The sequence below is a fragment of the Acipenser ruthenus genome, chromosome 8, assembly GCF_902713425.1.
Source record: "Acipenser ruthenus chromosome 8, fAciRut3.2 maternal haplotype, whole genome shotgun sequence".
NCBI classification, from domain to species: Eukaryota; Metazoa; Chordata; class Actinopteri; order Acipenseriformes; family Acipenseridae; genus Acipenser; species Acipenser ruthenus.
This window is the reverse complement of record NC_081196.1, coordinates 16864862-16878578: the sequence shown is the minus strand read 5'-3', so window position 1 is coordinate 16878578 and position 13717 is coordinate 16864862. Positions and strand designations below refer to the sequence as shown.

The 13717-nt window shown below is 41.6% G+C and overlaps 1 pseudogene; it reads right to left on the bottom strand.

Moving 5' to 3' along the window:
- Positions 1-1335: 1335 nt before the first annotated feature.
- On the bottom strand, positions 1336-5331 carry LOC117407199 (uncharacterized protein K02A2.6-like; annotated as a pseudogene).
- Positions 5332-13717: the final 8386 nt, after the last annotated feature.

Sequence of the window (13717 nt, the reverse complement as noted above, 5' to 3'; positions counted from 1 at the left end):
AACGCAGAGATCTGTGTTTACTGTGTCCCATGCAGTTTTCTCACAAGCTCTTGGCCATTTAACTCCAGGCTTGTGCCCGTTGAGTTTCCTTTCTCTCTTATGCTCTTATATAGTCTATACAGAATTTCTGTATATACGTTAGTAGTATTTTACCACTGGGCTACATCAATAAAGCTAACGATCTTATAGTGGCTGTCCTGCATGTAATACTAAAAAATCGATAGAAAAAAAAGCCCAATGGGAATTTAGTCTTTTTAAAAGCATTTGTAATATTATTTTGATCTTAGTAAATGTCTGTCTTTGTTTTTGTACTGCACTATTGAGATGTGTAGGTGCTGGTGGATCACCTGGATTTTGTCGGGGAGGGGGGGGGGGGGGGGGTGGAGGGTTGACTTGTTTGTCCCGCCTAGTTGAATAATACATTTTGTGGGTGTTCAAACCCCTAAAACCACCCCCCTAGCTACACCACTGCCATCCACTGTAAATACAGTAATTTTCCATGTTTTCATGACTGTAACCAGGTAGCTATAAATCGAGCATACCTACTAGACACACCTACAGTAGTTAAGACCTAAGCAATTCTCCAAGGCAACTGAGACCCACAATTGTATTTTAAGTTGAAGGCTTTTTTTAAGCCTTGTTTCAGTTTTTGATTTTCCAGACTACTGACACGGAATTGGTTTTGAACATATTTTGTTTTCTGTTTACAGTACATAAGGGGAATTCACTCTTCAGGTAAAATGGCAAAGAAAGTGCAAGGCATGCAAACATGAATATTTATTGAATTATGTTGTTAGATACTGCGCTATCCTCTTTCGTATCTCAGTCTTTATGGTTAATTCATTGATGTTCCTTGTTGTAACTTGACAAGGAATGTCCACACACATTTCAGTATTAATTTCCTTTACTTTCAAACTAAGAAATAAAAGGTGTACAGCCATGTACAAACGGTACAAATACAGAAGGGCAATACAGCCAACTCAACATGTGGTAGTGTCACATTGTACAGATCCGACTCTGGGTGATGACATCATCAAAGGGGAAAGGTCACGGTCAATGCCAATAATAACAATGCACACATGAATAGTAATCATACTATACTGCAGGTAAGTACAATACATATTCAATGTAATTATTTATACAGTGTCCACACCATAACACGTCTCCCCCCTTAATTTCAATCCCCCTCTAAGGAAAAAACATAAGGTTAACAAGTAAACCACATCAGTGTTTTCTCTTCTTTTCTTCACAACACTTTAGAACTTGTGCTAGTGTTACTGTAAATGTAACAAACAAAAATGACAGTACTTATTTCTTTTCAACTAGGTCTGCTGTTCCAAATAAACACTAACATAAACACTAACACCATGAGTCTCTCAGTCTCAACTACAGAGTTAGTCTTTCAGGAGGCTTGTGACTACGCTGTGACCTGCGCAGTACTCCTGGTGTGCCACTAGACACAGGTGAGGCGTGTCCCAGTGGAGCTGGGTCTGAGGGCACAGGAGTGGGTTGGGTGTTTGTGAGAGAAAGTCCATCACCCTCTCCTGGAACCACTGAATGCCCCTGTTCCTCAGATACTGTTTCCTGTGGGGTTTCAACTTGCGTACTACCACCCGCAGCTGTTCCGTCTGAAAACATTGTCTTTTCTTTGTCATAGCGCAGGCGGATGTGGTCCTGGTGTCTACGCATGACTCGACCATCAGTCAGTTTGACCACAAAGGAGACTGGACCACTCTGACTCAGAATGATACCTGGCAACCAGCGTTGGCTGCTTGTGAAGTTGCGGACGTAGACAGTGTCATTGGGTTTTAACTGTCTCTCCCTCGCGTGGTGGTCATGTCTCTCTTTTTGTTTCTCCTGCTTCCGTTCCACTCGTGCTTTGATGTCCAGATGCAGTAGATCCAGGTGAGCTTTTGGCTTTCTGCCCATCAGCATCTCAGCTGGAGTCTGTCCTGTTGTTGTTTGTGGCGTGATGCGGTACTGGAACAAGAACCGAGAGAGCTTGGTTGTGATGGTTCCCCCAGTCATCCTTTTGAGCCCCTCTTTCAGTGTCTGCACAGCCCGCTTTACTAAGCCGTTTGAGGCCGGGTGAAACGGAGCACTGCAGACATGGCAAATTCCGTTTCTCTGCATGAATTCTTGGAACAAGTCACAGGTAAAGGTTGTCGCGTTGTCGGACACAAGAGAGTCAGGCAGACCATGGGTTGCAAACACCTGCCGAAGCTTTTCGATGGTTGTTGTCGCTGTGATGTTGCTCATGATGTGAGCCTCCAGCCACTTGGAGTGCGCGTCCACCATGACAAGGAACATGTGGCCCATGAAAGGGCCTGCAAAGTCTATGTGCAGCCTGGACCATGGGCGGTCAGGCCACTCCCACGGATGTAGTGGCGCGGGCGGCGCCATCTTCTGGTTGATCTGGCACTCAGAACATGATTTCACTTTGTTTTCTATGTCCTGATCCATGTTAGGCCACCAGATGTAAGATCTGGCTAAACTTTTCATTCGGGAGGCACCCGGGTGAGCCTCATGGACCTAGTCCATGACTTGTGAACGGCCAGGGGGCGGAACAACCACTCTGGACCCCCAAGGTATGCAGCCATCCTGCACACTCAGCTCAGTTTTGCTCTTTGCATAAGGTCTCAGTCCATTATCCTCAATGACAGGAGGCCAACCCTGCAGAAGGAATCTATTCACTTGGGACAGGATAGGATCCTGGTCTGTCCACTGTTTGATCTGTTTGGCATTCACAGGTGAGTTTGACAGTCTCTCCATTAGGAAAATTGTCTCGGGAGGCACCAGAGTTTAGGGGGGATCTCTGGTAGCGGGAGGCGGCTGAGCGCGTCTGCGTTTGCATTGTCCTTCCCCGATCTGTACACGATAGTGTACTGGTAAGCTGACAGTGTGAGGGCCCAGCGCTGTATCCTTGCTGAAGCCATTGGAGGAATGCATCTTGATTCACTGAAAAGGCTCATCAGTGGTTTGTGGTCAGTGCATATGGTGAAATGATGACCGTAGAGGTACTGATGAAAACGTTTCACAGCAAAGACTATGGCTAGACCTTCCTTGTCTAACTGTGAATATCCCTTCTCAGCACTCGTCAGCATGCGTGATGCGAATCCAGTGGGTTACTCTGACCCGTCCGCCATCTGATGAGAGAGTACTGCCCCGACGCCATAGGGCGAGGCGTCACATGACAGGATGATCTCTTTGTCTTGGTCGAAATGAACCAGCAGTTGTGCTGATTGTAGTAGTGCTTTCACTTCCTTGAAGGCTTTCTCTTGTGCTGGCCCCCACTTTCATTTACAGTCTTTGTGGAGCAGCTGATACAGTGGAGCCAACACTGTTGACAACTCAAGGAGGAACTTACCATAGTAGTTCACCATGCCCAGGAATGACCTGAGCTCGGACACGTTCTTGGGGTTTGGAGCATCCTTGATTGCCCTGACTTTGTCCTCCACAGGACACAGACCCTGTGCTGTGATTTTGTGACCTAGGTATGTCACACTCTGTGCTTGGAAGGTGCACTTGAGGGATCCCCTGCAACACATTGTCCATTGTCCTCTGGAAAATGGCAGGACTACATGCCACTCCGAAAACCAAGCGGTTGTACTTGAGCAAGCCTTTGTGCGTGTTAACTGTGACATACTCTTTTGAGTCCTCGTCCAGGAGGAGCTGTTGGTAGGCATTACTCATGTCAAGCTTTGAGAACGTCTTGCCTCCTGCAAGCGTTGCGAACAGGTCCTCCACCCGCGGCAGTGGGTAAGCGTCCAGTTTAGAGGCCCTGTTGATGGTGAGTTTGTAGTCCCCACATATACACACAGTGCCGTCACTTTTCAGAACGGGAATGATTGGAGCTGCCCAGCGGGAGAACTGAATGGAAGTAATGATGTTTGTTTCCTGCAGCCGCTCCAACTCATCCTCCACTTTCTTTTTCATGGCATGGGGGACTGTCCTGGGCTTGAAAAAGCGAGGCTCAGCCTGAGGATCCACGAACAGCTTAACTGCAGTGCACTGCAGCGTGCCCAGTTCATCTTTGAAAACCTCAGGGTACTTTTGAATGACATCCTCAGTCACTCATGTGTGTTTTATCTCACCCCAGTTCAGTTGTATTTTGGTGAGCCAGTCACGCCCTAATAAACTCGGCCCATTCCCTTTCACCACCAGGAACCGTGCTCTCGCTTCCTAGCTGTTGTATGAGCCCCCCTGTAGAGCCCCCAGCAATGGTATGGTCTCCCCGGTGTACGTACACAGTCTGATCCCTGCCGGTGTGAGGGCGGGAGCCTGTTTTGAGCCCCACATTTTTTTGTAGGTCTCCTCACTGATGACAGATGCAGAGGCCCCCGTGTCAACCTCCATCTTCATCTCCTTTCCATCTACCTCCACTGTAGCATAGCTCTGCGCACTGCTCACTCTCATTAAACATGTTGTAGGAACAATGCCTTCCTCCTCCTCTGTGCTCTCTAGGTGGTGCGCTGCTGACTGCAGCTTCTTTGCTGTGAACTTGCCCTGCCCAGTCTGCCCACCCTCTGGCTTGCTCCTAGCACCCCTGCACTTTTTAGCTAAATGTCCCTTTTTGTTGCAATTGTGACAGACATTGTCCTTGAACTTACAGTTGTTTGCATAATGTGTTCCCCCACATCTGAAACATTCCACTGCTTTTCCCTTTTCCTGCTGCCTCTTTTATCACCTGATGCACTGCACAACTTCCACTGTTGGCCCTTTGAATGTATTTAGCATTACTAGCTGCCATCTCCATCCCTTGAGATATTTCCAGTGCTCTCTTGAAAGTCAGTGTAGCTTCCCCCAGCAAACGGCGCTGTATGATATCCTCATTAATGCCACAGACTAATCTGTCATGGAGCTCTAACACAGCCCAAAACTCACAATGTTCAGAGAGTTGATGTAACAAAGTTAGCAACAGACTGACCTGTTTTCCGAAAATGGCAGTTAAACTTGAACCTCTGGACAATCACTGAAGGCTTTGGGTTGTGGTGAGTCTGAACGAGAGCAACTAGATCCACAAAAGGAATTTCTCCCGGTCTCCGTGGTGTATCCAAATTCCTCATTAGCTTGATAGGTTTTAGCCCCAAACACACTCAAGAGAATAAAGCGCTGTTTAGCCTCATCTGTAATTCCATTTGCCAAGAAAAAGTGTCCCAATCTTTCCACATATTCCGTCCAGTCCTCGTTCTCTTCCACAAACTCAGTGATAGTCTCAAACATTGCCATTGTAACACCAACTTGTCCTTGATCCTCGTTAGCGATTTCCACTTGCTGCTGATTCTCACCATCGGCGTTTCCCTCCAGTGGCTGCTGCTCTCCGTCGCTCATTAAGCTAGGTAGCTAACTGGCTAACTGTTTCTTAGCTAGCTAGCGCATCGTCCTGTACACGCTGATCAAGTTTTATTCTCGTCGCCATAAAGATGTTGTAACTTGACAAGGAATGTCCACACGCGTTTCAGTATTAATTTCCTTTACTTTCAAACTAAGAAATAAAAGCCATGTACAAATGGTACAAATACAGAAGGGCGATACAGCCAACTTAACATGTGGTAGTGTCACATTGTACAGATCCGACTCTGGGTGATGACATCATCAAAGGGGAAAGGTCACGGTCAATGCCAATGCCAATAATAACAATGCACACATGAATAGTAATCATACTATACTGCAGGTAAGTACAATACATATTCAATGTAATTATTTATATAGTGTCCACACTATAACATTCTTTATATTCAGTTCATGGGGTATTCTTTCGTTCTCTTTGCCATGATCCGCTTGCTGCAGTGTTACTTTGTGCAAAATAACATAAAAGGCATTTTCTTTGTGTTTTTCTCACAGTGAAAACCTGCCTGAGTGCAGAGTCAGGACATTCCTCCTGTCTTACCCAATCAGTTCAACAGTTCTCTTTTTCAATGGAGTCATCATTTGCTATGACTTTGTATTTAATGGTTTTTATGCTGTTTGGGCAAGGAGGCCAATAAAACCAGGAACTGATTTTTAGAAAATGCTAAAACTCTGGTACCAGCAACTGTTTCAGTTTTTGAATTATAACCCTACATTTGTGTGGTTGAAATCATTCTTTTACACTTACCTTTTGCTTCAAAAATGTTGTTCCTATCATACTGTAACTAAGCAAGTGTTTATGTAGGCTTCCTTACTAAACGTAAGCACGTTAAATTTGCACATTACTTTTTCAGTTGTTCTCCAATGCATTTACTATGTTTTTAATATGCTGTACCACACCTCACTGCTTCACTATGCAGCATTAAGTTTGCAGTACATTTTTCTATAGTAAATGTTTGTAAATATTTTAGTAAATATTTTCGATTGCTCTAAAATGACCTAGGAAATGTTTGTTTTTTTGTTTCACTGTTTTATACCATGGTAATGTAATGCTGGAGACAGCACAGCAGGGAATCTTTGTAAATTAGGACAGCATAAAGTACATTTTGAACTCCCTCACTGAAAAATAATGCTTGCATCTCTACAAGTTTGACACTGCAAAGAAAATGAGAAAGATTTCTGAAGAACACCAGTGGCTTTGTAACCCTAACTAAGTAATACCAATGTGTCCAGCGTCACATTTCTATAAAAAGTAGAGTGAGATTTGGGACAACTCCAATACATGCATTGCCGTTTCCTTACTTCTTTCTTTTAGGAGTGAGTCTGCTGAAAGGAGTGCGTCTCAGTTCTAATTAGTGAGTCTTGATATGTCTTATTGTGCCTGTTTACTGCATTGCAATTGCAAACTACTAAAGAATTGATCAACTTTAGGAAAATAATTACATTTATAAGGGGTAGGCCACAGATCATTTCCTGGTGAAGCAAGGGACAGTCGGCTGTTATCAAAGACAGGGATGTACCAGGCTGCACTTATTACACATAACATGACAATACTATATGAAATCCATTATCGGTTATGGAAAGGTATATTCTACCTGGGTTTTACATTTACTTGGTTAGGACAAAGTTACAGAAAGCGTTATTTATTTCAGACCATTGTTAGATTTTTAAACAAGCTTTGATCACATGCCACACAACTGGCCTGGAGTTACAACAATCCTTGCAGTTCTTTAAAAGAGCTGGGAACTGGTAAAGAGACCTTGTGCTTAAATATAGGCTTGTCGAGGGCAGCACTGTTTAAGGTGTTGAAACTCTGGCTCAGTCTTTAACAGTCAAGGCCATTGTACACTGGATCCATTTCTTTATCGGATTTTAAAGTACCGGAATGAAATTGTTATACAAAATGTATATAACATACATGTACATTTGCTGTCGTAACTCGTGCACACATGTCTGTAATTGCCACACAAGAGTGATGTGTTGATTTTGGTATTGACAATTTTAGATTTGATCAGATGTTACGTGCAATAAAAACACATTGACCAATCATATTTACTGTAAGAGACAGCTGACCTTGATGTACTGTGTGACTGTGGAGTAACCAAGATCCAACATGAGGAAAAACTTGACTGTTGCTGAGCAATTATATGGACTACAAGAACCAAAAAAAGAAAATATATGGCAAGCCATTGCTGTGGAGTTGAACGTGAATAGTATGCTTAATAAATGTTAACCTATTTGTGGGGTTCAGGGGGCGGAGCTAGGCACCAACAACCTATCATCTGCTGTCATCAATTAAATCTACCTTATTTAAACATTAGTCACCTCTACCTCGCTGTCTTGTGTTTTTTCGTTTCCTCCTCCTCTAGCATCTCAACCGCCTTTGCATCGGTCTCCTCTGGGGGGTTAGTAATTCCACTTTCTCCAACCCTTTGTTAAGCTCCGCTTCATTTACCTCATAGAGGAGGGTTCTCCATGAGTCAGAGGGGACCCCCGGCCAAACCCTTCCATCTGCATGTATGTTTCTTTTGGGATTCTTCTTTCAGGTCTGATGCCTCTATGTGAGGGTCCCCAAGCGGTGGCATCCCTCGTGTTTGTCAGGTTTCCTCAAACACGGTGGCCCCTCTCCTGTCGCTGAGGAGACCCGACAAACAGAACCCCCCTTCTATTATGTTGGGCTTCAAAGAGGTGGAACACCACACATTATATGTTTTAACAAATACTAACTTTATGTTTTCCTTCCAGTTCGCGAGCCTCTTCGTATGTCGGGTAACCTCAGAGACGGTGCCCCTCTCTTATGTCAGGTCACCTCAAAGACGGTGGCCCCCCTCCTGTTTATCGTGTCTATCGATCAAGTAAATGTTGGGCCTTGAAGAGGCGGAGCCCCTCTCTCCATGTGTATATGTTTACTAACTCTGTCAATAAACACTATCAGGTGGCATAGCTCCGCCCCGTGAACAATGCATTATAAACCAACAGGAACATATGCAAATACATAGCTCTGCCTCTTAAAAAAATGTAATATTACACACCATATAGCTTGCTTACCGGGTAATATATTATTTCTTCTGTATTATGTTTATTTTTCCTAGTAACAGGATATAAAATATTTAATTTGCTTTTATCTGGTAAACAAATTGAAAGTTTAAATATTGTACTACCCTCCAGTGAGTGTTTTAAAATGGACACATGCCAAGCTTCCTACGCACCTTCACAAACGGGTCAAGTTTTGTTTAACACCCTATATAACAGAGCTAAAATAATGACCTTTAATTACATATAGTTACATACTAAGTAATCGTGTAGCAATGACTACAGTATGTATTTTTATGATCTGTAAATTGAAACCCTAAATAAGTTCATTTAAAATATAGACTTATGTATAGCCACCACCACCAACATATCTCTGGGGATAGCAATGCCCAATCACAACTTCTACATTGTAGTCCAAAGCCTCCACCCATCACATTGACACAGCATTTAAAAATAAATCATGATACAGAACGACAGGTTAGGAAAACTCCCAGAAATAGAAATGCCATTTTCTCTGCTCTCCGCCCTTTTCAAACGCTGTGTATACAATAGTACTTGCCCCTGATAGCTCAATGTACAATGAACCAAACCCAATCTTTTCCTAGGTACAATGAACCAAACCCAATCTTTTCCTAGCAAAATCAATTGAACAAAAAAGCTTTTTAATATATCCTGTTAGTTTGTTATTTAAATAAAGCAACCTAAAATATAAGTTTAGAGGGCTTGGCTATTAGCAGGCAGCTATTTTATATTCATTTTCAGTAGAGCTGGAGTGTAATTGACCACCATGTAAAAAGGAATCGGTACACACACATGAGTTTTTTTTTTCTTTCTTTGTAGGCTTTATAAAGTAACAGGAGTCCCATAGCTAATGAGGCATTGGAAAGAGAGCTGGCCCATTCTGCGTTGCTAAAGACTTAATTCCCAGGAGTCTAATCAATGATTTGTACATCTAATTGCTGTCAAGTCAGCTCTTGCCACTTACCATTTCTGCCACACCTGAGCTCTCCATTTTGCTGCGAGTGATTCCAAATAAATCTATCATCATTTCTGAAGGAAAAAAACCCACTGCCGAGCAACCTTTAATCTGTGCTTAACCAACTGAGCAAAGATCAAATACACTATGCTGCAATTGCAAAAAAGCCGACGTCATTGGAACTTAATATGTTTCTGTTAATATTTGAGTCACGTCTATCCTTTTCTTTTCTGTTGATACAGTTGCTACTTTTTCTAAGTTATCACACGTTTTAGTATCAGCTGTTTCAATGGCTGTGTCAGTCTCCATTGATGATACCGTATCAGCAAATTGTATGACATGTTGTTGTAAACCATTTAAAAAATATATATATACAGTATATACCTAAATAGGCTAGCTGATAACATCGAACATCACCTAGCAAGGTATTTAAACTAGGGACTGGGGAGGGGAGGGAATCTAAAGAGGCATGTAAAATTCAGGTTAACATTCCCGCTACCCGCTGATTAAACACAGAGGTGTGTGCTACAGTAACCTTTGTCAAATTCCTATTACCCCTGCTCAATTACAACATTAATATTCTCCCTTTAACTGAAACATTGGGCTTGGACCGAATCACAATGTCTCACTGATTGAGGCTTCTCCACTTAACTATTCTTTTTTCCAGAAAGCTCGCTCTGCTGGGCAGGGAGGCTACTGTTTTGCGTAGTGAACTATATTGACAGTCAAATGTGATAGGATTCTATTATTGGGTGATTTTAACCTTCATGTTGACATTGATTCTGATTCTAACGCCTTGGACTTTTTGAGACTATCCTGCATGTCAAAGGTCTTATGCATAATCGTGGCCATACTTTAGATCTGGTAATTTCATAACCCTAGATCTTACTATTTATGATCATGTTGCCATTCTTTTTGAGGTGAATCTGCCAATATCTACAAAGACTGTGGACTGTACATTAAAATCCCAGGTAATTAATTCTTCAACTGCGTTAAGCTTTCTGATGTCTTGACCTCATTACCACTCTGAGTCCTCATCAGTAGATGAGCTGGTTAATACCTACAACGCCACCGTGACTTGTATCTTAGATACTGTAGCGCCAATCAAAACTCAGAGAGTGTCTTTTAAAAAAAGCTCACCGTGGTTCGATGATACAACTTGTAAGATGAAATATGAGGGTCATAAAATAGAGTGGAGATGGCGGGAATCTAAATTGCATGTTCATTACATCGCATGGAAGGGCCACCTGGTTCAATATAGGAAGGCTCTGGCATTGTGGTTCACTTTCCTCCGGTATAGTTCCCTCAGCACTTAAGGTAGCTGTTGTAAAGCCTATGCTTAAGAAACACAATTTGGACCCTAAATCCCTCAATAACTGTAGGCCTGTGGCAATGCGCCCCGCCCCTGTGTGCATTTGTGTGTTATGTGTTGTATGGTGCGTGTGTTAATGTTGGTGTATAGTCATTGGTACACGGGATATAAACGGGTCTGTGTTTCACGTGTATTTAAAAATGTATAATTGTATTTAGGCACTTGCACATCACTGCACGTGCATTTAAAGTAAGTAATATGCGCGCACGAGGTTGCACGTAATTAATTCACGTGCTGGGATTCAAGTGAATAATTAATTAGTAATTGAATCCCAGCACAACAGTATAAATAGATGCACGTTTCATTCACTCGGGGTTGGGTGTTCAGTGAGTGGAGAACGGGATTGGAGACTGAGGTAATAATAATAATAATAATAGTTAAAAATAGAAGCTCACTGTGTTTTGTCTGTCTGTTTACTGTATAGTCCGTTTTGTTTTGTCTCTTTATTTTGGCGTGAAGTGCCGTGTCCTGTTTTTCTGTTTTGTTCAACCTTTTTATTTTGCAATAAACCTTCTGAACGCTACCATTGCGTCTCAGTTTCACTCACCACTACTGTCTGTCTGTGTTTCTTCCGGGTCTGACGTGTCACCACTCAGCCAGCCTTGTGACAAGGCCCGTCTCCAACCTACCATTCTTAGATAAGGTTCTAGAGAGAGTTGTTGCAATTTAATTATAAACATTTCTAACTCTTTATGGTATATTCTAGAAGTTTCAGTCTGGTTTTCGTGCTGCACATAGTGTTGTGTTTGACAAACAACTCAGACACTACGTTTTGATGTTGTGCTGTTTATTAACACTCCACACACTCAGGCCGAACTCCTACCTACTGTCGTAACCCTTCATGCAAAACTATCTCACGTAAAATCCAGTTCCTTCACGCTTTACGGTACCTACCCCAAGTTCCCTTGTTTTTTAAAACCAGAATGCAATATTAACTGTCGTAATGAACTATAACCTATACATAACACATAGCACCGGGACGGCCCTTGTCAGAGTTGTGAATGATCTGCTGATAAGCTCTGACTCTGGCTTTTACAGTACGGTATATACTGTTGTCGTCTTTATAGAGTTTCATAGCTCTCAAATTGCTCTTCATTTTGAAGTCCGTTCTTAATTCTTAAAACAAGTTAATACAAGTCATTTATAGTCTGACATTGTTAACACACATTATGTTAATGTAACCCAATTGCCTTGGTCTGTCTAGTTTTTTTCTGGCATATGGTAATATATATATATTTTTTTATTAGAACACGGAAAATCAGAAGAACACAATGTTAAAAAACGCTGTGTAACAGGATGTAGCCTAGGGGTGAACCGTTGACCACACCTCATCATCTCACATGCAGGGGTCAGAACCAGTTATGACAGTGCACCACACAGCACTGCCTGTTACTCTGGTGCATTTTTGGTCTATAATTTTACCAGAATCCCTGCTTATCTTCTGAGCTCACAATTCAAGGTGGGTGTGGCTACATGTCTGGTGACATCAAAATGTGTTCAAGAGAGTTACCTTGAGAAACAAAAAAAGCCCTGAAGATGTTTTCTCACGCTACATTTCACAAGCTTCGGTTTCCATGAAGACATGCTGGAAACCCTAGCGCTCCCCTCCTTTTTCACACTCCTCCCCTCTTGTACACCATCACAGAGAACATCCCACTGATGCGTGGGGCACTCCTGTGCTAACAGTTACTGTGATGGGAAGGGATCCCATGTAACAGATACAGTTATATTTTAATCAAGGTTAGACTGAGAAAACCATCTTTAGTAACTTTATAAGTCCTGCGCATTTACTTTCTTTGGATGTTTCTTAATTGATCATTTTCTACTACGAACTAACATTGAGCATCTGCAAGTCTGTATAATTTTTCCCTTATTTGTTTTTGAATTGTGTTAGCATCACATATTGACTCAATGACTTTGCAGTCCGTTTTCAAACAACTTAGCCTTGTATGAATACATATGAGAAGTGTTTTTTTTTTTTTTTTACAAAACCTTCCTAGCATATTGTACATCATTTGTTCACCTTATATTTACATGCAAACATTTTTTAACCAAAATATCTCCGTGTTAACCAGCTTTTTGCAAAATAATGACATTTGTTAAGACTACAATATTTATTTTTTTAATAAGTCCAGATGTATACCCTTTCTTTTGCAAACGAATTGTCTTGTTTTTGCAGAACTTTCCTGGAAACCCAATTTTTGCTTTACAGTAGCCTACTGTGACACGGGTGGCTTGAGGGTGACGTCAGAACAGGAAGAGACAGGACACAGTACTGTAAGTGAAGCTCTGCTGCACGTATTTATTATAAATAAAAAGATTAAACAATACAAAACACTTCTCACAAAACAAAAGGCACGATGGCCAAAACAAACCGGTGTCCCAGGAAATAAGTTGATCGGGAAATAAGTTGATCAAGCTCTAGAATTTAAAGGGGAGGTTCCATTGTTTGTAATGTAAACGAGCCTAGGCTAGGAAATAAGTAGATCGAGCCAGGAAATAAGTTGATCGGATATATTAATGAACAATAAATAATTTAAAATTAATTTTGTAAGTATAATTTATCAATTAGTAGATCGGATTTATTCGGCAGTACGCTGATAGATAAGATGATGTGAATATCGCGTTAGATCCGATATATTAGCCTAACAAAAATGCATAATTTAAAATGACTTTTGTAGATCAGATATATTCAACAGTATTACGCTAGATAAGGGAATATGAATATCACTGTAATATATATTAGCAGCAAATAAATAATTTAAAATGAATTGTATGATTGTACATTTCTGATTGTGTATTTCTGTTTGTGTAACAAACGTTAACTAGCAAGATGTGTTACGTATTAACGTTATTTTGCATTTCTGGAGGTGTTTTTGTTTTGGGAAGCATGGGCAGCAGGTATGTGAGTGATTGTCCAAAAGTTAAAGCATGAGTTTCAATCATGGAAAAAATGAAGCTCCATTCTGCGATTACTAACTAGGCAT